The sequence below is a fragment of the Pleurodeles waltl genome, chromosome 4_1, assembly GCF_031143425.1.
Source record: "Pleurodeles waltl isolate 20211129_DDA chromosome 4_1, aPleWal1.hap1.20221129, whole genome shotgun sequence".
Taxonomy (NCBI): Eukaryota; Metazoa; Chordata; class Amphibia; order Caudata; family Salamandridae; genus Pleurodeles; species Pleurodeles waltl.
In genome coordinates this window covers 46,817,363-46,845,128 of record NC_090442.1, presented here as the reverse complement: position 1 = coordinate 46,845,128, position 27,766 = coordinate 46,817,363, and the positions used below count along the sequence as shown (strand labels likewise).

Genomic DNA, 27,766 nt, shown 5'->3' with positions numbered 1-27,766 from the left:
ATGACCCCGCAACAATGACTCCTGGGCAACGATAGATCAATAACACACACAGAGGCATCCCTACGCCGAGGGCTCTTCTACATGTGCATTGTCTGCGCATGAGTGGCCCCTGACCCAACATTCAATACAGGTGCAGCGGCGGAAGGTGTAAATAAAGCCCACCACAAGCTCATTTGTTACAACAGAATGTTTTATTCGGAATGATCATCATCTGCAAAGCGAACTATAGTTATATTTAGGGAAGCACTTGCATTAACAGCAGATGTCACCCTGAAATGTTTCCTAGATGAGACAAAGTAGGGCAAATCAGTTCAGAATACCAACCAACCATAGGAATAAAAAAAAAACAGTATTTCCTAATGTTTAAAATAGAATAGTAACTCTGTGATCACTATAAAAGTATTATGAACAATATTTATCTGAAACAAATGGAAAAAGTTTAATGATGCAAAACACGCTAAAGGCGGAAGCATTCTTTAAGGTGCGGCCTTTTGCTGTTTCTTACACAGACTCACCCGCACTATTTTCATGCACAAAGACTACCCAGTGTGTAGTAACTGTAGAGCTCTACAACCCCTGGTGACACAGCACCCAGGATAATGTGCTGCAAGGCTAAACACTTATAGGGTCCAAAAGCCGAGACCTATTGGCTATGCCAATGCTTCTTTTAGTCTCTTGATACAGAGTATGGGATCATCTCTTGTGAGCTTTCACATTGTTAAGAGCATTGAAAGTTAGAAGTCAGAAAAGGTTCAGAGCGGTGTGGCACAGGTTTACAAATCCACACAGAGAACATCTGTCTCAACATAGAGAATTTCTGCAGATGCACTGAGTCAGTCCTACTGCATTGGCCACATACTACAAGACCCCAAGGGTCGGCACTAGAAGTGCTGCTTGAAGGTTTAATTCAATCACTAACTGAACATCCCCTGGGAAATGCCGTCTGGAACCTTGAGGTACATTGACTTTCTATATCAGTTGTAACTGCAGATGATAATACCTAAACCCTTTGGACATCCTCCTTCATTTTGCCACCAGAGTCCTATTCATCCTACCCAGGCACACACCCTCAACTCTGTTTTTGCATGAAGCTGGGCAGTTCTCAGCCAAAACGGAGCCCCCTACAAACTGGTTACACCCCCTGGGCAGCCTTGCTAACCCCTGCACACCCTCCAGTGATTACAAATCCACCTCCCAGAACCTGCTGGTTCAATCCAGACCATAATGGTCCAGTCTATCTACCAGCATCCAGACTCATATCTTTCAACCGTCTAAGTTCCATCATTGAAGCGCCTTGTCGTTGACATCCGTCGATGCTCCACAATCAACAAGCTCTAAGTTACCTTGTTAAACCATCTAATGCCACAGAAAGACAAGAAGAAATAATGACACACAATGCACAAAACTGTATACAAATCTACCATGTTCCCACACAATGCACCAGTGTATTACTGCTGTGGTTTCATTGTCGATATTTTGCCACCTCCTCATCCCAACAGCTTCTTCATTGGAAGACTTCCTCACCAGTTTGTTTTCCACTACTAACTTAGCTATGTGCTGCTTCTGACCCTGATTCAGACACACAGGCTATAAATCATTACCTTTAACCAACTCCATCTTGCCTGAGCCCCATGAATGTGTTGCTATTACAATAACACGTGCAAAGGCTTCAGTACTAACAACTGAAATGGCATTTCTCTTACCTCGACTATGGATGCCATGAAAATGTAATTGTTTCTCAAGGTTAAATCCAAAGCGAGAAGAATGCACTGTTATGCTAATGTTATCACATGTACCAGGAAGCAGTTACATGCAAGATCTACAATAAGCTTAACCAGAAGTCCTTTCTCGAATTTGCTTTCCATTCAGTGTTCAGTCAGGAAGCTAGATTTATTTGGAACTTGGAGCAGTCACCAGCTAGAATACAGGATCTTTTTGGGTAACCTCTGCCCGGTTTTCTACGTGGAAGTGGGGGCAGATGGGTTGGGACTGGCTGATGGAGACTGCATGTATATTCCAAATAGTATGCCAAACATCTAGTAAACAACCAGGGGGTATCTCAGTGAGGACTGAGACTCATGTAGGGAAAAACCCAATTTATTTCTTCCTCTCAGATGTTCACAGAGTTTGAAGCATTCAGCACAAGGTGTCCTCACAAATGTCTGGATGGATTATTCTGAACTAACCTACTTATGACTTTTTAGGTTAAAGACAAAGTGAACTACCAAAAGCCAGTAGTCCAAATGCAAATTGCAGAAAAAAGATGGGAAAAAAGCTTCTCCTAACTTTGGTGACAGAGATACAGGTCTGTGTAACAGAAAACCTGGAGATTATCATCAACTCCAGCACTTTCATCCTCCTTGGAGACCTGAACTTTCACCCAGAGGGCTGTAATGACTCCAACTCAAATGCCCTCCTCAAATGCCTTGGGAACCTTGACGTTACTCAGCATATCACTGGATCCAGCCACACCACCAAACACTTCCCGGACCCTATCTTCTCCACACTAAGCAACATCACGGTCAACAAATCAATACCTATCACCCGAACTGACCACACCATTGTGAGTTTCAAGATCACCATCCCGGACTACAGGAGACCCACCACCTCAGGACGGACCTGCCACTGCTGCTGCTTCTCAGAGGACTGGGCATCTGCCCTCTCCACATGCCACACCAAGCACACCAGCAACATAAGGGAAGACATCAAGAACTTCAATGAATGGATTATCACTTGCACGACACCCTGGCCCCTCCCAAACATAGTAAAAAAATAAAAATAAAAAATAAAAAAATCAAGATCATGAACACAAGCCCGCTGGTACACAGAAGAACTCAGGATGGCAATGCAGCACTGCAAGCAACCTGAAAGCAAGTGGAGAATGAGACAAGACAACACAGACAAGAGTATCTTTAAATCTGCCCTGAGATGCTTCCACCAGCAAGTCTGAAATACCAAGCGAAAAGCCCATGCGACAGCATCAAATTCAACAACAGCAGCAAAAAACCTTCCTCTCAGAAAATTCACAGTGCCTGAAGCGACCACCAGCAACACCCATCCTCACAAGGCACCCGCAACAATCTCTGTGCCTTCTTTTGGAAGAAGATCACTTCCTTATACAGCAACTTCAACCCTCAACCTGACCCCCAGCAACCTTGCAACAGTCTTCCAATCTCAGCTGAAGAATGGACCTGGGCCATGTGGTACCCCAACACCAGAAACAAGACTGCTGCAATCATGAAGACGATACACTCAGGGGCCCCATTAGACCCAGGCCCCCACCACACTTTCACCAAAGGTCTAACCACTATCAGTAAAGTCCTCACTTCCATCCTGAATGACTCCATCAATGTGGGTCTCTTCCTAGAAGCCTGGAAACAGTCCGATCTCACAGCCCTCCTGAGGAAACCCTCCGTGGACCTCAACAAACTCTGGAACTACTGATCAATCTCCCTTCTACCATAGACAGCCAAAGTCCTAGAAAAAAAACCATCAAGGCTCCTAAAGGCCATTGAGTATGGAGTCAGACCCAACCAGAGAATGGAAACAGCACTCACTGCACCCACTTAAGCCATCTGAATGATCTTAGACTGAGGAGAGAGTGTGAAATCCATCCTATAGGACCTCTTGGTGGCATTTCACATGGCACCACACACCACCCCTATCAGACACCTTCACGAGATCGGGATTCAAGGAGCATTCTGTGATAGATTTGCTCATTCCTGATAAAAAGAACTCTGACAGTCAACCTAACGTCAAACTCCTTGGAAACCAGAAATCTCATCTGCGGCGTTTCATCCCTCAGCTGGACACTCTTCAACATTACATAACCCCACTAGCCAACGTCATCCGTACCCACTACATCAACATCCTCTCCTACACCAACGACACACAACTAATACTGTCCCTTTCTGACAAAATCCACAACACAAGGAACAAGTTCACTGCCTGCATGTCAGAAGTAGACACCTGAATGAAGTCCAACTGTCTAAAACTCAACACTGACAAAAAAGAAGTGTTGATCTTTGGGAACAACACCTATCCATGGGACTCCACCCGATGGCCAGCCAACACAGGACTTACTCCCACTCCCAGCTCGCATGCCAGTAACCTAGGCATAACGTAAAAAAATAGGCGACAGGTAGGGACAAATCTAATCCTAAATTTAAAGAACAGTACTTGATTCTGTTACTTTTGGGTTCATTTCTTTCTCATATTTATTACAAACAATTTGAAAAAAGGAGCTATGGTTGTTCAATACATAAATAAACACCACGTCAAATGCAAACACACATAATTAATACATTAACAATAGACGGAACATTACTAACAAATGATTAGGGTTTAACAGTATAAGAAACCCACGGAGGGTTGTGCCCTACACATTTAATCAGTGGTCACTATTGTGTGAATACACTTGTGATCCACTCCTACTTGCTAAGGTTATGGGCTTTAAATGCACTTAGCTATCATAACGCTGTGTATTTCTTTCCCACAGGCGTTATATGGTGCGTCTCAAGTCTTTGAATTATAATCCATTGTTTAGCAAGCCCACACACTTGCAAGAAAAAAAGTCAACGCGTTGCATTTGACGTAGTGTTTATTTATGTATTGAACAACCATAGCTCCTTTTTTCTAATTGTTTGTAATAAATATGAGAAAGAAATGAACCCAAAAGTAACAGAATCAAGTACTGTTCTTTAAACTTAGGATTAGATTTGTCCCTACCTGTCGCCTATTTTTTGACGTTATATTGACCCTAGGCAGGTTAGGGTTATAGGGTCCCCCCCCTTTTTTAGTAGTAACCTAGGCATAATCATCAACTAAAAGCTGGACACATGTGCCCAAGTCAATTGCCTCACTGCTTCCACACCCTGACGATGCTGAATAAAATCTTCAAATGGCTCCCGAGCAACACCAGAAGACATCATCATGGAATCAGCACCTGTAGTCTGGACTACAGGAACTCTCTCTGCAGGAATCCTCAAATAGCTCACCAGAAGGCTGCAAACCATACAAAACCCAGCAATCAGACTCATCTTTCATCGTTAACCTCCCAGGCAGAACACATATCACACCACAATTTAAAGAGCTTCCTGGCTTCAGATACATCAGAGTCCACAATTCTAATTCCTTACCCACATATTCAAGGCACTACCTAAAACAGGTCCTGCCTACATTAACAACTGCATCTCCTTCCATCAACCCACTAGGCATTTCCAATCAGCGGAATTCACATTCGGACAAATCTAACTTAGACACAGAAACAGATCTGGAGGCCAAGCGTTCTCATACATCGCTCCTAAAGTGTGAAGCTACTTCCCTCAACACATCAGAGCCTCCGCCTCGCTTCTTGAGTTAAACAAGAAGCTGCAGACCAGGCTCTTCGAATGACTCTGCCCTCAAGGATGGATGTCCACACCTGCACAGCACCACATAGCACTTAAATCAAAGTTTTAGCTCGCAACATATAATTACAAATTTTGCAATTTGTAAGTAATGTTTATTCTTTCCCCTTTCCTGCCCTTCTTTTCAAACTCTGCTTCCCTCCCCTATAGACCTATTTCTTTCATATTTTGGCTGATATCTATTAATTACTTTAACTCTACCCTTCACGATTTTCACTCTATATTGCTCTCATCGCTACTCTCTGGCCTCTTCTTTCTTTTTCTGTTCATTCATCGTGTTCTCCCCTTCCAGCTGAAGTGACAAGCAGAGCAGAATGACCTTATGAGTCCTTTGGACATCTTCACATAGGCTCCTATGTCATAGTATACTCCTCATCAACACACCACTAATGGAAGAGTGCAGCCACCCTTTGTAGCATTATCATGCAAGTAGTCTTAAGTGCTTGGAGGCACACCCATTTGGAGGCAGTGCTGAAGTCTCACTCAAACCTGGCTAATTCTTCCAAACTATGGAGAAGAACTATAACTTTACACGTAACTTTGCTCAGACGTCTGCTGTGTGCTCAGTAGTACCTGACTATTCTGCACAGAGCAGACCCCTTTGCACCCCGTGACCATAAAAATCTCTATAGAGAGAGGAGAGGCCAAGAAGAGTGACTGCCAGCCCCACCAACACCTGCTAAGACAGGCATCCTGCAAAGAGATGAACACACTGTGGACATGCCTCATACACACACACACACACACAATACACGGTGCAATAAGATGCAGTGCAACATGCACAGATTTCTCACAGTGCAATAAACGGCAGTGCATTGGCACAGGTTCCTTACAGTACTGGAAGATGTGGGGGGGGTGCACAGGATTTTCATAGTGCAGTAGATAGCGGTAAAGATGCCTCATAATGCAGTGCAGCGGGAGAGATTTGTCGCAGTAAACAGCAATAGAGCACGCACAACTCTCTCACAGTGCAGTAAGATGCAGTGCAGCATGTACAGATTCCTCATAGTGTAGTACGATGCTTTGCAGTGGCACAAATTCCTCATAGTGTAGTAAGATGCAGTGCAATGTGCACATAATGCTCATAGTGCAGTAAGATGCAATGCAGTGTACATAGTCCTCATAGTGCAGTAAGATGCAGTGCAGTGCACAGATTACAGAGTGCAGTAAGATGCAGTACAATGTGCACAGATTCCTCACAGTGCAGTAAGATGCAATGCACAGATTCCTCACAGTGCAGTAAGATGCACTGCAGTGCACACATTTCTCACAGTGCAGTAAGATGCAGTGCACAGATTACTCCCAGTGCACTAAAATGCAGTGCAGTACACAGATTCCTCACAGTGCAGTAAGATGCAGTGTAGTGCACAGATTCCTCACAGTGCAGTAAGTTGCAGTGCACAGACCCCCTCTTTAACACAAATGATGACCACAGACACCCCCAGGGCCGGAAGGAAAGCCCCCAGAAGTTCCTGGATAGAAGAGCCCAGCTCAGCCCGGCTCCTGGCAGATTTCCTCCAGGATTATCAAGTCTATTTCTACAAACACAGCAGAAGGTGCTGACAATCTCCTACCTGGGCAGGAACCTGTGCAGACATTTCCAGGCTCTCTGCTTCTCCTGCGGCTGATGGGACAGCTGCAGATTTGGGGTCTGAAGATGAAGATAACTGCACAGACAGGACTCCCTCCTGCTCCGCAGCAGGCTGGACACAAAAAATCCGCCCCCGTCGCTTACTTAGAACTGGATTCTCCTGACCTCATATAAACAGTATTAATCTCCACGGAAGTAGCCAGAAAAAAGGAACGTGATGGCACCATCCGCTGCTTGTGCTATCACTGCCACCGCTGACCCGGAAGAGGAAACCCTTCTCCCTCATACCAGGTGCTCAGGTGAATGCATCAGCCGGCGAGGAGCGCCCTCTGGTGGCCGCTGACACAATCTCCGCCTCCAGGAGTGAATACATGCCACAAAAACACACCCGTTTGTGCCCGTAAAGATGTGGTTTTTAGATGTCACAGGTATGAATGGGTTTTCGATACCCACATTCCAAGGACAGGGTCTCAACCTAGGTTGCTGCTGCGGTAAAGTACTTATAGCTTCATTTATAGCTCCAAGATGAACATCTTAAGAGTATTTACATAAAAGTGACAACTGGAAGTGACAGTCTGTGTTTCGATAAATATATGATACTATCGGTTTGTGGTGCAACTAAACTGGGTAGCTTGCTTCTTTTTGTATTGTTTTTAAACACTTTATCAAGTTTTTCAAATGCATAGAGTGGTACATAGCAAAGAAAACCGAGGAAAATAGCAGGCAATACGAGGTGGTGTATATGTATAGGTCATGTGCGAAAGCAAAACATTAAACAAAAAAAAACAAAAAAGCCTAGTTCTAATTTTCTTTTGTATGTGCTGCATTCCTTATATTTATTTTGGTTTCATGTCCTTAAACAAGACTGAAATGGTGGCGCAAATTAGGTTTTGAATTTCTGGTTTAAGAGCACTATTGCATCTTAAAATATTTTGATAGCAGCCTCTGCCATGCTTTGGTACCCGGGCCTGTCTGTCTGTCTGTTACTTTGTTGACCACCTTCCACGAGATTTCACTAACAAAAAATAAAATATATAAAGCAATACATCGTTGAAACACTACATTTCTAAGGTAGAGCAATCAGGTTTGTTCCAGTGAGGATGGTATCATGAAATGGAGGGGGTGTTGATAAGTCTGAAGGAGAGAAGGGTATTTCACTACTCAAAAATGTTAGATTCCTTCACATAGGCACATATCACAGTACACTCCTCATACTGTAACACTGTCATACAAGTACACATTTAGAGGTTGTGCACAAGTCTCACTCTCACCTGGTTAATTCTTACAAACTAAGGGGAAAAACGAGAACTTCACATTACTTTGCTCTGTGGTCTGCTGTGTGCTGAGTAGCACCTCAGAACTGTTCTGCACAGAGCAGATCCTCTGTACCATATTTTGGTGGCAAAACATTTTTCATAGTTAACCTGGAGTACTGCACATATTATACAATCAATACAATGCTAATTTGAATGTCTTTTTTACAGAGACTTGGGTGTTACTTGTTTCACTTACATGCGTTCTTATCATATCTATAAATTCACTAATGTGTCTTCCTTTTACATTTTCAAAGTCAAATGTTAACTGACATCACTCCCTGTATGGTCATCTGTGTGGTAATTAGTTTTCACTACCAATAGTCTCAAAACCCTGTGAGGTCTGTCACATCCTACTGAGCTCAGGGTGGAAGCAAAGGGATAGGGAATAGTGTTCTCTGAGTCAGAGATGAAAAAGAGAGAGAGTACAACAGATACTGCGCTGCTACGCTCCTACCAAGCTTCAATCAGCATTCAGGCCAGGAATGCAGTGGTCTCTGAGAAAGAGATATAAAGAACATTTTGTCTTCTGTATAGCTGTACTTCAGTTTAAAAGAATCTGTTATAAGTGGGCAATATAATCTTGTGGAAATTTATTGTGAATTCATACTATATATTTGAGCTTTCATTACAAGACACTTATTTATAATTGTTTTAATCTCAAATAGTTTTCATGTATTTTGGGCTGATAATTGATGTTTTTTTTATAATATGTCTTCTTTCTATATTTATTATGGTTTTGAAGACATGGACTTATGTGAGGCAAGGTGAAACATTTGATGGCTGTTTGATTGGCTGTCTATTTTTGGATTAAATATATTGTTTATGATAACCCAATAATCATGTAAACAATATAATTAATATATAAACTAGGGCTCAGGCCTAGCTCTATAGGGTTTGGCTTTTCCAACCAAGTACAGGGTGCCTGTACTGACTTCAGTGCTCCATCGCTTGAACAGCATTCCAGGTTATTGTAACCACACATACATGCTGGTGTGGTGTCCATGCTTTCTGGGTAACTAACAATTCTGTTAAGGAGTCAGGAACACAGAAGTGATTCAAACACAATTTTCATCTTCAGAATAGCACTCACAAATACTATACAAAAAAAAACCACTATATATGTTTGAAAGTGTTTATTTCAACCATCTAATCCTGTTGCTTAGTACATGAGTAATAACAACACAGAATATAATTAGAACGGCAGAAGCATATATTACTTGTAGCAATAATAATGGCCGCTTAGCACCCAAAAGAATTCTATGTGCTACACTATGAGAGTATGGAGTAGCTAACTTGCCTCTAGTGTTTCTTGGGACTCCGCACATTGCAAACCTGTTCACATTGGAGAAGCTGTGATTATCAGACCTGAGTCAAGAAAGAATGTTCCCTTAGAAGGAAAGCACACATCAGCTGGGCTCAACTCCTCTCCTCTCCTCTTTGTATCAGCTCTTAGCGTAGGAATGGATGCTTCGGTAGTCTGGCAGGAGCTCTTGCGATAACCTGGGGCAAAGCCCTCTCTAATTCAGTGGTCCATTCATGAGGGATATACAGAGTTGATCACTGACTTTTTCCCTACAATGGGGGACTTAACATTAATCACAGACATAACTGATATGAACCAGCATGATGAAAATATGTCAAATCGGACTCCATGTTTATTTTGCACATTCACCGTCGGACCGTGGAAAGCAGATATCAGGGAGCTTGTGGCAGACGTGTCGCCTTGTGTGTCAGCAAGGTTATTGTTTGGATGAACTGACAATTTCATGAGTTCTCAGAAAGATAATGACAGGCTGCATATCGCCAAACGCAGACAGGCTACAAGTTTACATGCGAGTTTACAATAGTTGCCTATTTGGGAAAATAACCATATAATTATTTTAAAATGCTTAGGTAATATAGGTATTTGTACTTTTGTGACTGAACAATGTTCTTATGAAATATATGTGCTTTCAGAATGCTATATATTGAGTCTTCTTGCTAAACTGGACCTTACATTGTGAAGTATATAAATAAAATGAAATGTACTCCCAGTCTGTGTGTTTCATTTGCCTAAATAGCCCCTTTTATGAGTGAAATGTTAAAGTCACAATACATTAGGGCAGCGGTTCTTAATCTTTTCACTTCTGAGGCTCCCCACTGAATCATTATTGGAAGCCGGGGATCCCCAAACTAAGCAATTTCTAAAGATTTGGACTTCAAGATAATACTCAAAAACATAGAAACAAGAATACACAAAACAGAGCGTCAGACCACTCTCCACAAAAGTAAAGATAGTGTAAGTGTCTTTAATGAACCTCAGACTTTGTATCATTAAAACTGTGAAACTCTTAATTTTACTGCAAGACAGGAGACTACCATGGTGCTATTTTAAAGATGCTTAATAACAGAAGAAGCATGCACAAGTGGTTTGCAATAGAAAGTTTTGACAGAGAAAACTGAAACCAATTAGCTGAACTCAGAATGCTCTCTTATTGCAAAAGCTTAGGAAGCCATGGCACCCCTGGATGAATGACCACATGAAACGGGTTATATCAATTCCAGATTGTTACATGGACAATTTAACCCATTGGGAAAGAGTAGCAAATACAGGACATTTAAGTTTTGTAAAGTAAATAAGGATTTAAGAATCAAGTGTTCTGAGACCCGATGGTCAAGCTTCCTATTCTTCAAGACATCTAGCTACACAGAGATCTAGACACTTAGGAAAGGCAGGATAATCCACTGGTGTTAAAATATTTTGTACAGCTGGAAATTCAGAACTCCAGGAGAACACTGCCTTGCTGAAAGATCCAGAGACTTGCTGTCTGAAATGCAAAAGCGTGGTTGGTTTGCTGCTAGACCTACCAGAGAGAGATCAGGATTGTCAGGCAGCGCAGTGAACATAATTAAGACAACACTATCATATCAAAACATTTGATATTTCAGTAATAGGTCTACTTATCCTTATTCCTCATTCCTTTAATAATAGTCTGTGGATGGTTCCCCACAGGATTCCATCAATATTGAGTGGTGTAGATAATGGTCGATCTATCTGTGTTTTCACCATTCTGTAAGACTTAGATGAAGACCCTTACGATATCTGCCACAAATATGCCTCAGCATTTAATTCAAACAGGTTATAAGAATGTACATTGATTATCAACGGTCGTCATAATTCACCAATAGCAGCTAACGTGCTGTAAGCATATCAGTAATGGACACCCAGTAGCCCAGCGCACATATCATCCTGGAATTCTAGGACACGGCAACTGTGCTCCTATCAGATCAACTAATCACTAGTAGGAAGTTCCACATAGGGCACTGGTCGGTAATGAACTTAGTACATCACAGGAGTGAACCACTGTAAAACTGCAGTGCACTGGTCAGCACGATTTGGGGCAGTAAAAAATACAGAAGCGCTCACGTGGTGCTAGTGATGCACAGACAGGGGGCATAGAGTGACACTCCTTGGAAAACACTTAGGGTACAGGGGGCAGTAGCCTGTCTCTCCCTTCTAGGACCAGTAGGAAATCTCTCCCATCACTAGGAATATAACTCCCTAGGCCAGTTCCCCAATTCTCCACAGGGATCCTGTGCACTGTCAGAGCCCTCTCATGCTCCTGCACCCACCGATATATGTCATCCTCCTCAATGAAGCTATCTCAAGTCTACCACAAGTCTGTGGGCATGTGGGTCGTGTTCCTAACACTAGACTCCAAATTGCTGCCACCACTGGACTCCACCTGCAGCTTCTGTGAGTCCAGAACTCTACAACTTTGCTCAAGCACCAGCTTCCTTTCCTCAAAGGCAAGCTCTTCCCAGGGGAAGGCCCTTCCACCCTCCATTGTCCTCTCCTCAGATAAGACCTTCACAGACCATCACAACCTCTAGTCTTCTCTCCTCCACAGCCAGCTGGACCAGCTACAACCTCAGGTCCCTCTCACCTTGTCTATCCTACAGGGCTTCAGGGGACAGGGAATGGGAGGCGACACTGCTCCTGGCACTAGACCCAATAGGGGACTCCCTATCCAGGTGGTCCTAACTCTCTACTGGCATCCCTGTCTGGTCATTTCTCTCTCCTCCTCACCTTCCCCAGGGTCACTGCCATCTGGGGGGTGTGGATGGGGACCCTTCCATTCTGAGTCTTCACCATTCTCAGGTTCCTCCTCAGGGTCTCCCTCAGAACCATCCCTCTCCTGGTCCTCTTCCTCAGTTGCTTTCCCATGGCCAATTTCAAAATATTACAGGGTTTTCAGACAATCCCCACTCATTGGTAGTCCCCTCTCCCTGCAGAATACCTCTAACTTCTCCTCAGTCTAATACAACAGGTGGTCTAAGATAAAGATTAACCTCATTTTGGTAAGGTAACAGCACTGATGTAAGCAATAAGAGTCCCAAGTGTAGGGACATAGAACAGGAGTAAACAGTGAAATTACCATTTTGAGAGACTAGGAGAATCACAAAACATGTAATAGTCTAAGTGCTGAGTTTGTGGTACAACACTGAGTCACTGTGGTATCACGCAAATGCAAGTCCTGTCCTCACCGCTGATCACCAATGTTTGAAAGGTTTTTTTTGGTTGGCTAGGGAGTGCACCTAAGCCAGGCAGAACACACCATTCTAGTCAGGGTAAGTAAATTACACACCAAGGATAACCTGTGCTCACCCCCTGGTAGCTTGGCACAGAGCTGTCTGGCTTATCGCCAGAGGTCATGTGTAAAGTATTTGTGCAACATACTCACACCAGTGACAAAATAAATACACCACAAAAGAGACTCCACAAGTGCTTCTATAAGAATATATGTTTCTCTATTGTATATATCATAGGTCTAAAACATCTCAAATCATAAAAATGGTGTGCTGTAGTACGGCTCAGGATCCTGATAATGCCAAAGCCATAAGGTTATACGCTATCCTGAAGGTATAAGCATCAAAAACAATATCTTAGGACATCAGGGCATGAAATGCAGCAGTAACACTCATGAGTCCTCACATTGTGCGCAAATCAGGTTATGAGAGTGTAAATGAATTACCAATGGTCGTCATAATTAACCAATGCATGCTAACCTGCTGTAAGCATATGAGTAATGAACACCAAGTAGCCCAGCGCACATACCATCATGAAATTCTAGGGCACGGCGTACCTGTACTCCTATCAGATCAACTAATCACTAGTAGGAAGCTCCACGTAGGGCACCAGTTTTGTGTAAAGCACATCACAGGCATGAACCACTGTAAAACGTCAGAGCACAGTGTACCTGCACTCTTACTAGAGAGTATACTGTACTCAAGGATCCCAGATAGGCTGAGGCACCTACGCACCTATTAGATGTATTACGGTGCTTCCACTCCAGTCTACAAATGGTTTTACTCCTAGATATAATCCAGCATCATTCTCTGGGTCCTCTTTTTCAGGGTCTCACCCCAGTTTCCCCGCAAAGTAAAATGCCCCCAAGATCACCACCAAAATGCTAGGGCTGCTAGCGTAATATTATAACACAGTTGAGTTACTCCTCTGTGTGGAATGCTGCAGCACTTCTTTTAGGGAGAATACAGTCATGTTCCTCGGCAGCATGTGGGGAGCAAGCTCCAGTCATGGAACTCCGGTGTGGTTGTATGCCACTGGGGTTGACACTACTGAGAGGGGGGGCCCCGATGGACCTTGTGGAGCCACACAGCACTCCTCTGTCAAGGCAGCCATCATCCTGTGGTCAGACATCACTAGTGACGGAAATCGGGTGTCTGCTCCAGAAAGGCTGACGTGAGTGGATGCTGGGATAGCCAAAGCGCTCCAGGCATGCTGGTCACAGCAGGTTGGGTGCACAGAGCTAATCTGGCATTTGTGATCAACCCACGTTGGGGGAGGGAAGCAGAGTCAAGGGGGGCAAATAACAGCACTTGGCTCGTGCTGGCCTGCCAGCGAGTGAAGTGTAGAGCACACACCGGTCAGCATGACTTGCAGCAGTAAAAAGTATGGAAGCGCTTGCCAGGCGCTAGTGATGGAGAGGGGTGTAGAGCTGTACCCCCTGGATGACACTTAAGGCACAGGGGGGCAGTAGGCAGGCAGACCAGCACATAGAGTCACTTGTCAGAGAGGCAGTTCCTCCAGAAATGTAGCCCGCAGCAGGTCAGCCCGACAAAAAAGCAACTTCTCCAAAATGCGGTTCCTCCTGGCAGCCCAACAGAACCTAAGGATGCCACATTCAGGGAGCAGCTGGCAGCAGTGTAACAAAACAGAAAACCAATGAAGTGAGTTCTTCTTGCCACTCAGCTGACAGCAGGCAGCAGGGCAACAACAGAAAAGCAGTCCAAATGAGTCCTTTGTGCATTCCAGCCGTCCTTCCGACAGAGGTTCAGTTCCAATTCCAAAAGTGCTCTAAAATCATGGTGTCAAAGCCTCTGTACTTACACTCAAAAATGTCTTTGTTCAGGGGTGACTTAAAAGGAAACCTTTCAAGTGAAACACAACCCCTTCCAACCCAGCCCAGTCTTCTGACATCAGCAGGAGGCAATCAGTCCATTGTGTGAGGGCAGGACACAGCCTACTGACATGTAAGGTGTGAATGACCCTCCCTCTCCCCAGCCCAGGATGGCTATCAGTATGCACATGCCTCTTCTGTCACACCGAGCCCCTCCTGTGTTATGGCTGTCTGAAAGTATGCACCAAGTGTAGCTGTCACTATGCCCTAGACATGGACTGGAGGTAGGCTGCAAAGCACTACAGTTATAAGCACAGAGAAAAGCCTACTTGCTAGGAGTGACATTTCTAAAACAGTAATGTAAAATCTACATACACCAGTAAGCAGGATTTCTCACTATCATTCCAAACATACCAAACACGCCCACGCTACTTCTCAAAGATCAGGAATTACCACTTACAAATATATAATGGAATTCTTAATGCAAACCTATGAGAGGGGCAGCAAGTAGTGAAAAACGAAAGAGGCTGTTTGTCATGCATATGTCCTACATTTTACACAGACAGTACCCTGCCTTGGCAGTTAGTTTGACTTGCCAAGTCATTGTGGTGGTAAACTGCATACGAAGGCCCTTCAGTGGTTGGCCCGAGACAAGTTTGAAAGGCTACTTCTTCTGCGCTGCAGGCCCACTAGTAAAATTTAATTTATAGGCCCTGGGTATATGGTATACCAATTTACAAGGGGCTTACAGGTAAATTAAATATGCCAAGCACATGTAAGCCAACTATACCAAGTTTTAGGGGAGAGAGCACATGCACTTAGGAACTGATTAGCAGTGGTAAAGTGCCCAGAGACCTAAAGCCAACAAAAAGGGTCAGAAAAATAGGAGGAGAAAAGCAAAAAGTTTGGGGATAACACTGCAGAAAGGGCCATTTCCAACAATAAACAACAAATCTAACCGTAAATCATTTACAAATTAAGTGGTGAACCAACAAGTCTCCCAAGGATCTAGCTAAATGTTGGGCACCTCTGCGGGAGTGTGACTACGGTTTGTGCATTTACAGATGCAAGTGATGATGGAAAAGAGCATCATTTCTCCTGTGTCAGGGCTTCAGAGGTCAATGTCATGCACTGCAAGCATTAACTCAGAGTTAGAGGTAAGATGTTCCTACTTTTACTTCTTGTGTCTTCGTACGCTGTTCTTTGAACTATCAATGTTGTAAAAAAATGACCAAACACCACAAACAGCTATAAATATTCTTCAGCCTGTGCTTGTTAAATTGATTTGTGGGTTGTGTTTATAGGTTTTATCACTAATCCCTAAAGTTAGCTGAAAATCACTTCCACAACTTCTCCCATATTGATGCCAGTGGTATAGTTTCTCCCCTGCATGTGTTTGCTGATGTCTCTGTAGGACTGATAATCGAAAAAACCTCTTGACACATTCAGTGCACTTGAATGGCTTTTCCCCTTGTGTGTTCGCTGATGGTCCCTTAATGTCCAAGAGTAACCAAAACTACTTCCACATTCACTGCAATGGTATGGTTTTTCCCCTGTGTGTGCGCAGATGTCTTTGGAGATTTGATAAATGACTAAAGCTCTTCACACATTCTCTGCAATGGTATGGTTTTTCCTCAGTGTGTGTTCGCTGATGACTTTTGAGGTTTGATAATTGACTGAAGCTCTTTACACATTCAGTGCAATGGTATGGTTTTTCCCCTGAGTGTATTCGTTGATGATTCTTTAATTTTGAAGAGTTACTAAAATTACTTCCACATTCACTGCAATGGTATGGTTTTTCCCCTGTGTGTGAACGCTGATGTATTTGGAGATCTGATAACCGACTGAAGCTCTTCACACATTCATTGCAATCATAAGGTTTTTCCCCAGTGTGTGTTCGCTGATGTTTTTTTAGGGTTGATAATTGACTAAAGCTTTTAACACATTCACTGCAATGGTATGGTTTTTCCCCTGTGTGTATACGGTGATGTCTTCGGAGAGTTGATAACTGACTAAAGCTCTGCACACATTCACTGCAATGGTATGGTTTTTCCCCTGTGTGTGTTCGCTGATGTTTTTGTAGGATTGATAAGGAACTAAAGCTCTTCACACATTCACTGCAATGGTATGGTTTTTCCCCTGTGTGTGTACGCTGATGTCTTCGGAGATCTGATAACTGATTAAAGTTCTTCACACATTCAGTGCAATGGTATGGTTTTTCCCCAGTGTGTGTTCGTTGATGTACTTGGAGGTGTGATAATGAACGAAAGCGCTTCAGACATTCATTGCAATGGTATGGTTTTCCACCTATGAACGTTTGCTGATGCTCTTTTAGGAGTGCTAACTGATGAAAGTTCTTCAAGCATTCAGTGCAATTGCACATTTTTTCCACTGTGTGTGTTTGCTGATGGTGCTTTAGTAAAGATGAGAAACGTAAACTCTTGCTGCATGTGTACGATTTTTCTTTCTTGGTTAGTGTCTCTGGATGGGGTATATATTTGTCTACACTACATGACTGTGTTTCCTGATGGGCCAGCATGGCTGAGACAGCTCTTTTATTATTTTCACAATCTCCAACTGTGTGTGGTATTAGACGCTTGATTTACCATATAACAATAAAATACAAGTCTCACTAAATACCTTCCACATTCATAAGATGAGTAAGGCTTCTTTGTACAGGATTGTGTCCTTAGATCGCATAATAGTTTTTTATGCTTGCCAGCAAAGATTTGTCTTCCTTCTGGTCGGTGCAAATTGGGACAGTGTTCTGTATTTTAGAGAGCAGAACACCTCTTTCCTTCACCCTTCAGTTGTCTGGCTCAGTTGTACTTTTCTCTGGTTCCTGTGGTTTGGCCAGAAAGAGTTTACACTATATCTAGAGCACTGAAAGATGGTTGTTATCAATATAGGAAGCAGAGCACTGCTGTAACTGTAACCACACCATGCCAGTCTCATGAGCAAACCTACTGTTGGTCATCTGCTTACACTGGAGGTGGTTTTCAAGTTGTTGCCTTAATTTTCTAGAGGTAATTTCTTTGCCCTTTTGCATGGAGGTGCACAGCTCTGACTCTTACATTCACTAAATTGTTTTTGACTGCTTCTTCCAGAATCTGTAAATTTATGTTCAGGTTACTCTCTCTCAGGATGCACTGATGTTTTCCTGAATATTGGAGCTCATTATTTCTGACCATTTATTGCAGATTTACAATAATCTTGTCATTATTCATAATCATTTTGTGCATCCAAGGCTTCTTTCCTGTTGGATGTAAAGAGATTTAAAATCACTTAATGGAAATGTAACAGAATGTGAATACACAATATTTAACTTGTTGTAAAAGACATTTCTTCTTTACCATCTTTGAAAGTTACCAAGTCATGTTTCACCATATACAGATAATTAACTAAATGTTCTGTTGATCACGTCACACCTTAGCTACTTCAGAAAGGGAGGGGATTTACCAAGTGTTCATACAGTAACTTAATAAAGAAAGGGCGCTCACGCAGCACCCACATGCTAGAGGTAAAGCTTTAGGAAGATGCACGTGTTCAAGATTTCACATAAACAAGAATAGATTGTGGAAAAAGAGATGGATCAGGATGTGCTGCTGTTACTTCAGTTTTAGGAAGTGTGTAACAACATTTCTTTATCCATGCTTACCTGGGCAGATTGCTTGTACTAAATAGGGGCATGTGTCTAGATAGAGCTTCAATATCGGGGGATGCATTGCTATTTTTTTTTTAATAATATTCTTTTAAGGTAGTGAGAGGGTTTTGTTAGGTGCCATGATCAAGGGGTCTGTAACTATATAATACCCACCCTTGAGGGTTAACCTCCCTGTGGGGAGTACTTTCCTTTCCTAGGCCGACTATGAGCGGTGTCACCGAGCCACCTGTATTGGAGTTGAGAGTGATTCATCTATTATATTGATTGAAAGAATATTGACCAGGTTGATAGTAATAAGGAGCCTATTTTATGGCCCTTTTTAAGATGGCAGCCGCTTTAGGATAAACAGTACAGCGTCAGGACGTCCCTATGTAATGCACCCGAGTATCAGGGTATTTAAGGATTAGGTAGAGCATGATGGCCCCTTTTGTAGACACAGATCAGATCTGACCTGTGTTTGAGGATATCAGAAGGTTAGTGCGACCTGAGAGCCTCGATAAGGTGAGAGGGGCGCGGGGAAGGTTACACAGAATATATGGCGGTGAAAGCTAGCGCCCGGTAGGACAGTCCCATAAAGCGCTATGAATATAGAAGAGTAAACATCCTTTGTAGGGGCATGGGTGTTGTTACCCTGATTATTTTTAGACGTAGAGCCAATGGGATTGTGAGAGGTTTCCCAGAGTGGCTGAAAATCATACAATAGGGAAATGCCGGTCAGGGTTTTGGACCCATCGTCCTTTTGAGCCGAAGATAGTGGATAGAAACAGGTGTTGGGAGGTTGTCCATTGGTGCTCGTTATCCTTTTGTGATTTACTTTTCTACTCTTTTAATTTATTAAAAATAAATCTCTTTGGCTTATTCTTAGGTTTGGCCAGTTTTGCCATGATCCCGGGGAAGCATTTTTTGCATCATCATAGAATGAGAACACACTGCAAAAGGTAGAACTTGGTTTCATTTGGCTTGGGCAATATGTGTGACAAGGATGTTTTTAACACCTGTGATTCTGGTTTATTTCCAGCACAAAGACATGATAATGAATGTGTCTTTTGAATACTTTTTGGGGACCTTACTCTATGTAAGAGCCTGGAGCCTTTTCTGAATATTGCATCTTTATGAAGATTCTGTTGACAGGTAGGCTTGTTTGGACCCACATGTTTGTTTGTGGTTGATATAAGACTCATTAGATGTTCTTGAACATATACGTCCTTTTAACTCTAAGTACAGAGGAAATATTGATGTACCCTCATAATGGGGAGGTTCACAATGCCTCCTGTAGGAGTGCGAATGGCCCAAATGATAGTACTCTGCACTTCAGGACGCAGCAACCATGCCAGCATGTGGCCCAGCTTGTCCCCATTGATGTGCTGCCGAGCCAGGGATGCTTTATAATCAGTATTATGAAGGCAGGACACTGTATTGGCTACTTAAGTCCTGCAGCTGTGCATGTGCCTCAATTGATGTTACAGCCTCTTGTTCTGTGGCACACAGTCACACCTCTAACGCCAACACCCTACACGAAGAAGGGACGCCCGTTCCTCTCATGCCGTTTTAATATAGTGTCCCCTCATGACCAACATCATAGCATCCCACTTAACATTCTTGGAACTTGCGGAGCCTTCGTTTTCCAAATAGTAAAGAAAGTAAGTGGGATTGAATAGTGTTTCTATATCCCACATAGCGGAGGGTGTCTGTCCACAAGCGCCAGTTCCGTATCAGCGCACTGTCCTCTCCCCACCAAAAGGTAGCCTTGAGGGGGCTATGATCTGATATTTTTTGCCCCAGATATTCCGAGCTCTGCATTACAAAAGATGTAATCTAGCCTAGTATGTACTTGGTGCATAGTAAGACTATTTTGCGTCCCTGGGTGACTCAGTCACCAAACATAGTGCATTGTGTCATGTTCGTCCAGTGCTTAAAGCGCTTGGCCACTTGAAGGCCTAGTGTCCTGGGGAGGGAGGTATCGACCAGTCTAGATCAGTGTTATGTACACAATTAAAATCCTCATCCCAGAGGCTTGGAGTCTGGGGATCTGTGAGTAAAGCCAGAGATAAGGCATGCAGGAAGTCACCCTGGAGAGTGTTGGGAGCCTAGAGTGACACTATTGTTAATGTATGTCCATCCACCAGCACAAACCGTCCCACAGTGTCCACCAGTGTGCTGCTGTGTATGAATGGGACTCCCGGAGCAACCCAGATCAGGACCCCTCTAGCAAATGCAGAATACTTAGTACCAAACACCTGCCCATGCCAGCACCTGGACACCTTGTCTAACTCGGGGGCGGTGCGGTGCATCTCCTGTAGGTATGCTATGTGTATAGGTCTACGTCTAAGGTATGCATACATTTTGTGACAACGGATAGGAGTCCCATACCCCTTAAGTTCTATGTCGAGGTATTGTAAGTGGTAGCCATACTGAATATAAGGTGCCGTTTCTACTGGGGTCACCAGTATATGCATACACCCCATGTAACCCATAACCCCCATCTGCTTCCGTGCTGCCCCGTCCTGTCCCAGCAAAAGTCAACAAACAAATCATAGCAATAATACCCATTCCCTTGGCTTGGACGCTAACAGGCATTGTGCCACTATTTCCCCAACAAAGCATTCAGCGCCTAAAACCTGATGTTAACGCTAAACAGTTCTTGAAGAAAACCTTTAAGGTCGGGCCATTCGGTGGGAGAACAAAGGACTGAAGGGGGCCCTCTTCTAGCCCAGGCCTCTGAAATAGTTCAAGCATGCCCCAAAGAGGGCCCCCACTTTAATATGAACCCCAGGTGTCTACGTGGTTGTCTTCTGTCCATCCAACGTCCCCTGACAGTTGCCTGGTGCAGCTCACTCACTGGTAAGGGTGAAGTCACTCTTCAGGCATCTCCCTGCCCTGTGATTTCACTGAGCAATGGTAGAGTCCCCGTGTGAGGCCACTGAGCTAGGTCCCCCTACACAGATTCCTGGTCAGTGTCTGGTGCCAGTGCCTGGAATCAATTAGCTCGATGAAGGGAGACCTCCACCACAACCTGCGCTCGTTCTTTTGCAGCTTGCTCCTCAGAGGGGCGTGATCCGGGTCTACATGGGTGGCGACGAAGCCTGGGCCTCCCACCTGACCAGTCATTTTGGTTTTCACCCTCCACACCCAATAAGTCCTGAATGCATTTGGAGCGTGGGCCTCACCAGGGGAGGAGAAGAAGTGGGTTGTGTCGGCCTCCACAACACTGAGCCTTGCAAGGAACAGCAAGGTATACTTCAATACCAGTTTTTGCAGTTGCACTTTTGCAGCACCAAACGTGATGCGTCTCCTCTTGATCTTTGCAGTATAGTCAGGATATGCCGTGATGGTGTGGCCATCGTAAGTCCAGGGGCTCTTCCCCTGGAATAGCTGTAAAAAGAGGTCTATATCTCAGTAGTTGAGCAGACACGCAATCACCAGGCACGGTGGGTGGGGCACCTGGGGCTGGTGGGCAGCCAGGAATATGATGCGCTCGTTTCACCGAGAAGAACTTAATTAGACGGTTGGCCAAGACCGTCTGCAATAGCCAGTCTTCAAGGAAAAGTTCCATGTTGGGGCCCTTCACCCTTTCAGGAAAAACCAGAAGGCGGACATTACTGTGTCTGGAACACCCTTACATATTTTCAGCTCTCACCTTAAGTTCTCGAACCTCAGCTTGCAGGATCTTAAGCTGGTCTTGTACTGTCACCAGGGAGGGAGCATGGAAGTCAGTGTAGACTCCACACCATCCACTCTTTCTGCAGGCTTGGCATGATCTGCCTGCAAAAGCCCAATTTCCATCTGGATAGCACCAGGTTGGGACTCCATGGCAGCCTTAGAGTCCTGGAGTACATTGGCCTGTAGTACTTTCTCACATGCCAATGTGCTTTTCAAGAGTACTTTCCAATTGGAGGATTGGGTCAACTGGTGCAGGGGAGTCTGCTGGCATGGCCATTATCGTCTTCTGGGGGGGTGGAGGCTTGGAGGCATCCCCACTACTCACCCACCTCTTAGGTGTGCAGGTGCACCTGTGGCAAAATTCAGCTGGGTAATGTTCTTCAGGGGGCACGTAGCCCCTGCAGGCAGGAGAGACTGGGATCTAAAATAGGATCAAGAACGCCATCCATCTTCGGCATGAGCAAATGTCAGAAGTAACAACCCATCCCTATCTTCCAGCCTGGAAACCTCTCTATGGCCCCTTTGGAAAGTAGAACTTGCATCTCTTTCAGCAAGATGGAACAATTCTCCCCTGAGAGCCTCTCTGATGTGGGAGGAATCTGCTATGGGTCAGAGAGGAATGGAAGGGCATTGCCCTGCTGAACAGGATACTGACTCACAAATTAGGGATAGTACATGTAACAAGGCCATTTTCTGCCACAAAAGGTGAATTTCACACTTTGCGACCACAAAATATCTTTGTACATCTAGTCTCTGGAGAGGCCAAACTTTGCCTTCAGTCTGACGATGGAGAGGACACAGAGCTCAGACTTCGATTGTCCAGGAAAAAGAAAGACAGTTTTTCTGTGACTGCACAGGGTAATCTGATATAAAAAAACATACTGTCTGAAAGTGTGAGAGAAGTTAGAATACTTGGCAAGAAAATATGCAGAAATACTGCACCTCTTCACAGGAGATATGTCTGTTACATATGTCTATTACATTATGACCTGCGACTAGGTTTGATATGTGCCCCTTATCACTCATTATTACCTGGCTCCTTAGTCCTATCGTGTCCAAGGTGAAGTATTTTTTTTAAATATAAACACAAACAGTTAGGGCCCGGGACCTCACTCAAGGCACTTGGTGTCAGCGTAGGATACTGGACATTTCATGACAATTTTGAAGCAGCAGCTTTGTGACTCAACCAGCACATATGTGATACTTGGCTCAGCCATGCAAATTCTTATCAAGTGCCTAGACTTTCAGAAACCTGGAGATCTCCAGGCAGCAACAGGACAGACTGGACATGGCAAAGTAGCATCATTTCAGCCCAGGAGAGCACTCTCAGCCAGTCTCAGAGTGGAAGAGTACAATGAAGGCCCAAGAGTAGAAGAGTCATTGTGAAACCCCTTTGTACTGGACTGCGACTAGGTTTGATATGTGCCCCTTATCACTCATTATTACTCCTCTGTTCCACGGAGTGTGGAAGGGTAAAGGTCCATGTCACCAGCAGAGGGACAGCCCTCGGCACAACCTACGATAGTAAAGAGATTACAAGGTGTGAACAGTGTGCAATGCTCCAATCGAGGTGCACCCCAACAATAACTGATGGTTCCACATGGTGTTTTAACCACCCAGACCTGCACAAAAAAAATCAGACTCTTTATTAAGAGATGAGCACAAAATGTAGGGTGTGTTTAGGATCTTGTGCATGTGACACCCGTCACGGATATACTGAGAATTGCCCTATCCAATGTTAGACTGTTGTTCAATACCGGTGACAACTGTTCCCAAGACCAGACCAAGACACAACAGATGGTTGGTGGCAGCTGTTGATAGTAGCAGGCTATAGACCTTTGTACCTGAACCTCAGCATGGAGATTGCCTCTCAGCTTGGTGGGGACAAAACAGAAGTCTGTCGTAAAACAGATTTCCTCCTATAGGTGTAAACACTGCTTCTACTGCAGTTAAAAATAGTTCACTGTGCAGATTTTCCTTTCTCTAATCCCTTCTCATATTGTAGTGAAGTACAAGATTATCTCCTCTGAAAACGATTCTCATAGTTTAGTAAAAAGCAGTGCGCTATGCACAAATTTCTGAGTGTCAGTAAAAAGTAGTGAAGCATGCACAGAACTGTTATAAAAAGTAAATGCCTCTTTTATTGTTGTTATAAAGCAGCGTAGTAAACATAGAATTCTTCTTCTGACAATGCCCATTACAAAGTAGGAGAAAGCAGTGCAAGGTACAGATTACTCTGTAAATACTTCACACAGTGTAGTAAACAGCTGTGCAGTGCACAGACACCTCACAGTACAGTAAGACACAGTGCAGCGCCGACAGATTTCTTGCACTGCAGTAAAATGCAGTGCAGTGTGCACAGATTCCTTTTAGTGCAGTAAGACGCAGAGCAGCATGCACAGACACCTCACAGTACAGTAAGACGTGGTGCAGCACCCAAAGTAAGATGGAGTGTGTACAGACTCCTCATAGTGCAGTAGGTGGCATTGCAGCAAGGAAAGATGGCTCATGGTGCAGTAATATGCAGTGCAGTGTACAGATATTTCTCATAGTGCAATGAGATAAAGTGCAGCATGTACAGCTCCCCTCTTTAACACAAATGATGACCCCATGTGCTGGTAGGAAAGCCCCCAGAGGTCCCCGGATAGAACAGCCGAGCTCAGTCCAGCTGCTGGCAGAGATTTCCTCCAGGATTTTTCAGCCCTGCCAAATGCCACACTTCTTGGGTTAGAACAAATCATGTTAGTAATTTTCTTCCATCATCGCAGGGACCCGAGGTTATCATAAAATGTTGCACTTGACAGGGCTGAACTAGATGAAGAAATTAATTTAATCCATACTCAGTGAGACACAGGGGGCCCTGGCATCTTCTCTATGCACTTTAATGTCATGTTACTGCTGCTACTACCCCCTTGTGCTGCGTAGCCCACCTACCCCTCAACAGACTTCAGTAATAAAGCTAAGCTTCATGTAAGAGTGCAGAACCGAGCACAGAGCCTGTCACATGAAACCAGCACTGCAGTGTTTGAATCATCAAAAAAAGGTCAGGTTTTACCGACAGTTCTATAGTTGCAAAAACACAAACATTTCACCTTGCTTTTACTGAATTATCTTTTGTCACCCTGGCTCCTTAGTCCTAGCTTGTCCAATGTGAAGTGTTTTTTAAATTTAAACACACACAGTTGGGGCCCAGGACCTCACTCAAGGCACTTGGAGTCAGCGTAGGATCCCGGACATTTCATGACAATTTTGAAGCAGCAGCTTTGTGAAATAGGCTCGTCTTCCAGAGCCCCAGAGTCGACCTGCAAGTATGTGACACTTGGCTCAGCCATCAAAACACAGAATGTCACACAGTGAGGACTTGGCAGGAATGCTCCAGGATTATTCAATCTAATTCTATAAACACAGCAGAAGGTGCTGACAATCTCCTACCTGAGCAGGAACCTGTGCAGACATTTCCAGGCTCTCTCCTCCTCCTGGAGCTGGGGTGGGGCAGCTGCAGATCTGGAGTCTGAGGGTCTGAAGAGGAAGATAACTGCACAGACAGACGGGGAGTCCTTCTCCTTTACAGCAGATTGAATGTACAAGGAGAGGCCGGAAGTGATGTCACCACCCGTTGCTATCGCTGCCGCCGCTGACCCGGAAAAGGAAACCCTTTTCCCTTTACTACAATGTGCTCAGTGGTTTTCAGCAGCAGGCGAAGGGCGCCCTCTGGTGGCCGCTGACAGAACCGTCGCCTTCAGGCTCCAGGTGTGAATTGAAAATGAGGATTTCTATTTAATTAAATGCATTAAATGTAGACAGCTGCTGCAATTAAACTGGACAGTGTCTTACTAATGTTCCGTTTTGTATTCCCATAAAATGATAACGATGAAAATGTTTTCAGCCACCACATTTAAACTACAGAGGTTTTTCTGATTTTCTGTTTCTGTGGGGTGTACTTTATAATAAATACTGTTATTTACCCTCAAACAATACTCTGAAGTTTTAACCTAAATTAAGTTTTGAATTTCTGGTTGAAGATCATTGTTGCCTCCTAAAGTATTAAGCAAGGAGGTCTCTGTCTTTCAGGCTTTGATACTCGTGACTTTCGATCTTTAGTTGCTTCTGTTTACCACACCCCTCTGTCCCAAAACAAAGCTTGCTCACAAAAAAGAAATATGTTGCAGTTACAATGTATTCTCACAACAGAACACTTAGGCCCTCATTACGAGTGTGGCTGTCAGACCGCTGCTGAAGTGGTGGTCTAACCTCCACATTACGACCATGGCGAAAGCGCCACAGTCGGACTGCCGGCACCACCACCTTTAGGCCGGCCAATGGCCTGGCGGTGCCAGCGATCTTAATCCGCCCGTGTCCGCCAGCTTTTGCATGGCGGTTCCGCTGCCATGCAAAGGCTGGCGGAGACGGGGTGCCGGGGCCCCATGGACAGTCCCGTTGCACTTTTCACTGCCTGAGTTACAGGCAGTGAAAAGCTTGATGGGTGCTGTTGCACCCGATGCACCGCAACATTGCAGCCGGCTCGGTTATGAGCCGGCGTCAATGTAGGGCCAGCGGGCGGAAAAACCGGAGTGACGGTTTTCTGGCCCAAACTCATAATGAGGCCCTTAGTTTTGATCTGCATTGACTTGACACTCAATATCTCAGTCGGGATGGAGATCTACTATGGTACAGTTTAGGGAAACATTTGAAAAGTTAATTAAACATTATGGTAAATTGGCAAAAATATTTGTACCTTTAATATTAATGTAAATTAGCTTTATATTTTCATTTTAGAACAAAATAGAAAGTGCTATGGCACTATTAATCTAATTTTTTATGAAAATGCAAACAATTTAAATGTTAAATTAAATAAAAGATATTTTTCTTAAGAATAATTTAAAAATATGTTCCCACCTAAAGTACAAAAAATATTATGCATGAATAATTATTAAAAGTCATGTATAGAATTAAACGCAATGTACTTGTATTTTAATAAAAGTAATGTTACATTAAGTTACACATTCAAAAAAAGATTGTTAAAATATATTATAATTAAATAATAAGAGTTCGATTTTTTGTAATATTAAACTATATTTATTTAGAACTATTTTGAATAATTTACTTTAACATTATTTCCTAGGGTGTTTTATTTTCAGGCCATGGCTCCATTATTTTCTCTAGGAGAGTTTGGCAGTTTCAGTAAGTGCCCATTCATGGTGCTGGGCTTATTACGGTTTCTTTTTTTGTCACAATATTTACTTATATGCATTTCAAAGGCGGCAAGGCCTTTGAAGTTCCCCACTCTGGAATGTCCACTCCCTTTTCATGTAAGTTTACACTTTTGAGTATGTTTACTAGCCAAAAGTGTGTGACTAGCTGTAGGATGCTGGCTCTATCCAGGGTACTAAAATGAAGTGCACTGTACAGAGTGTCCAGTGGATCCCCAAAGATGTGCATAGGCAAAAATAGATAGGTCTTGAGCTCTCTTGTACTCACAGAGACAATAAATGAGACAGCCACACAACGAATAAATCTGAGACCAATTTGGAAAAATAACAGTTGCTTTTTTATATGTTTTGAACCAAAGAACTTTGTTATAAGGTAAGCAGTTTTCAAATAAAAAATACTTTGCTGTTTTAAAAATTGAAAGGGCAATTTTCAGAGTGTTCAACGTTAACCTATGTAAATGTAGCTTTTTTTATATAGCGCCACTTATCACCCGTAAGGGTCTCAAGGTGGGTACG

At 43.7% G+C, this 27,766-nt stretch overlaps 1 protein-coding gene and 1 pseudogene across 1 annotated transcript in view; both read right to left on the bottom strand.

Moving 5' to 3' along the window:
- LOC138286970 (zinc finger protein 850-like) overlaps nucleotides 1-7,193 on the bottom strand; it is a 287,157-nt gene extending 279,964 nt beyond the window's left edge. Inside the window, exon 1 of the mRNA XM_069227339.1 lies at nucleotides 6,983-7,193. The gene's annotated coding sequence lies outside the window, so the exon portion shown is untranslated. The remainder of the gene's footprint in view (nucleotides 1-6,982) is intronic.
- A 2,240-nt stretch (nucleotides 7,194-9,433) lies between these two features.
- On the bottom strand, nucleotides 9,434-25,615 carry LOC138287364 (zinc finger protein 436-like; annotated as a pseudogene).
- Nucleotides 25,616-27,766: the final 2,151 nt, after the last annotated feature.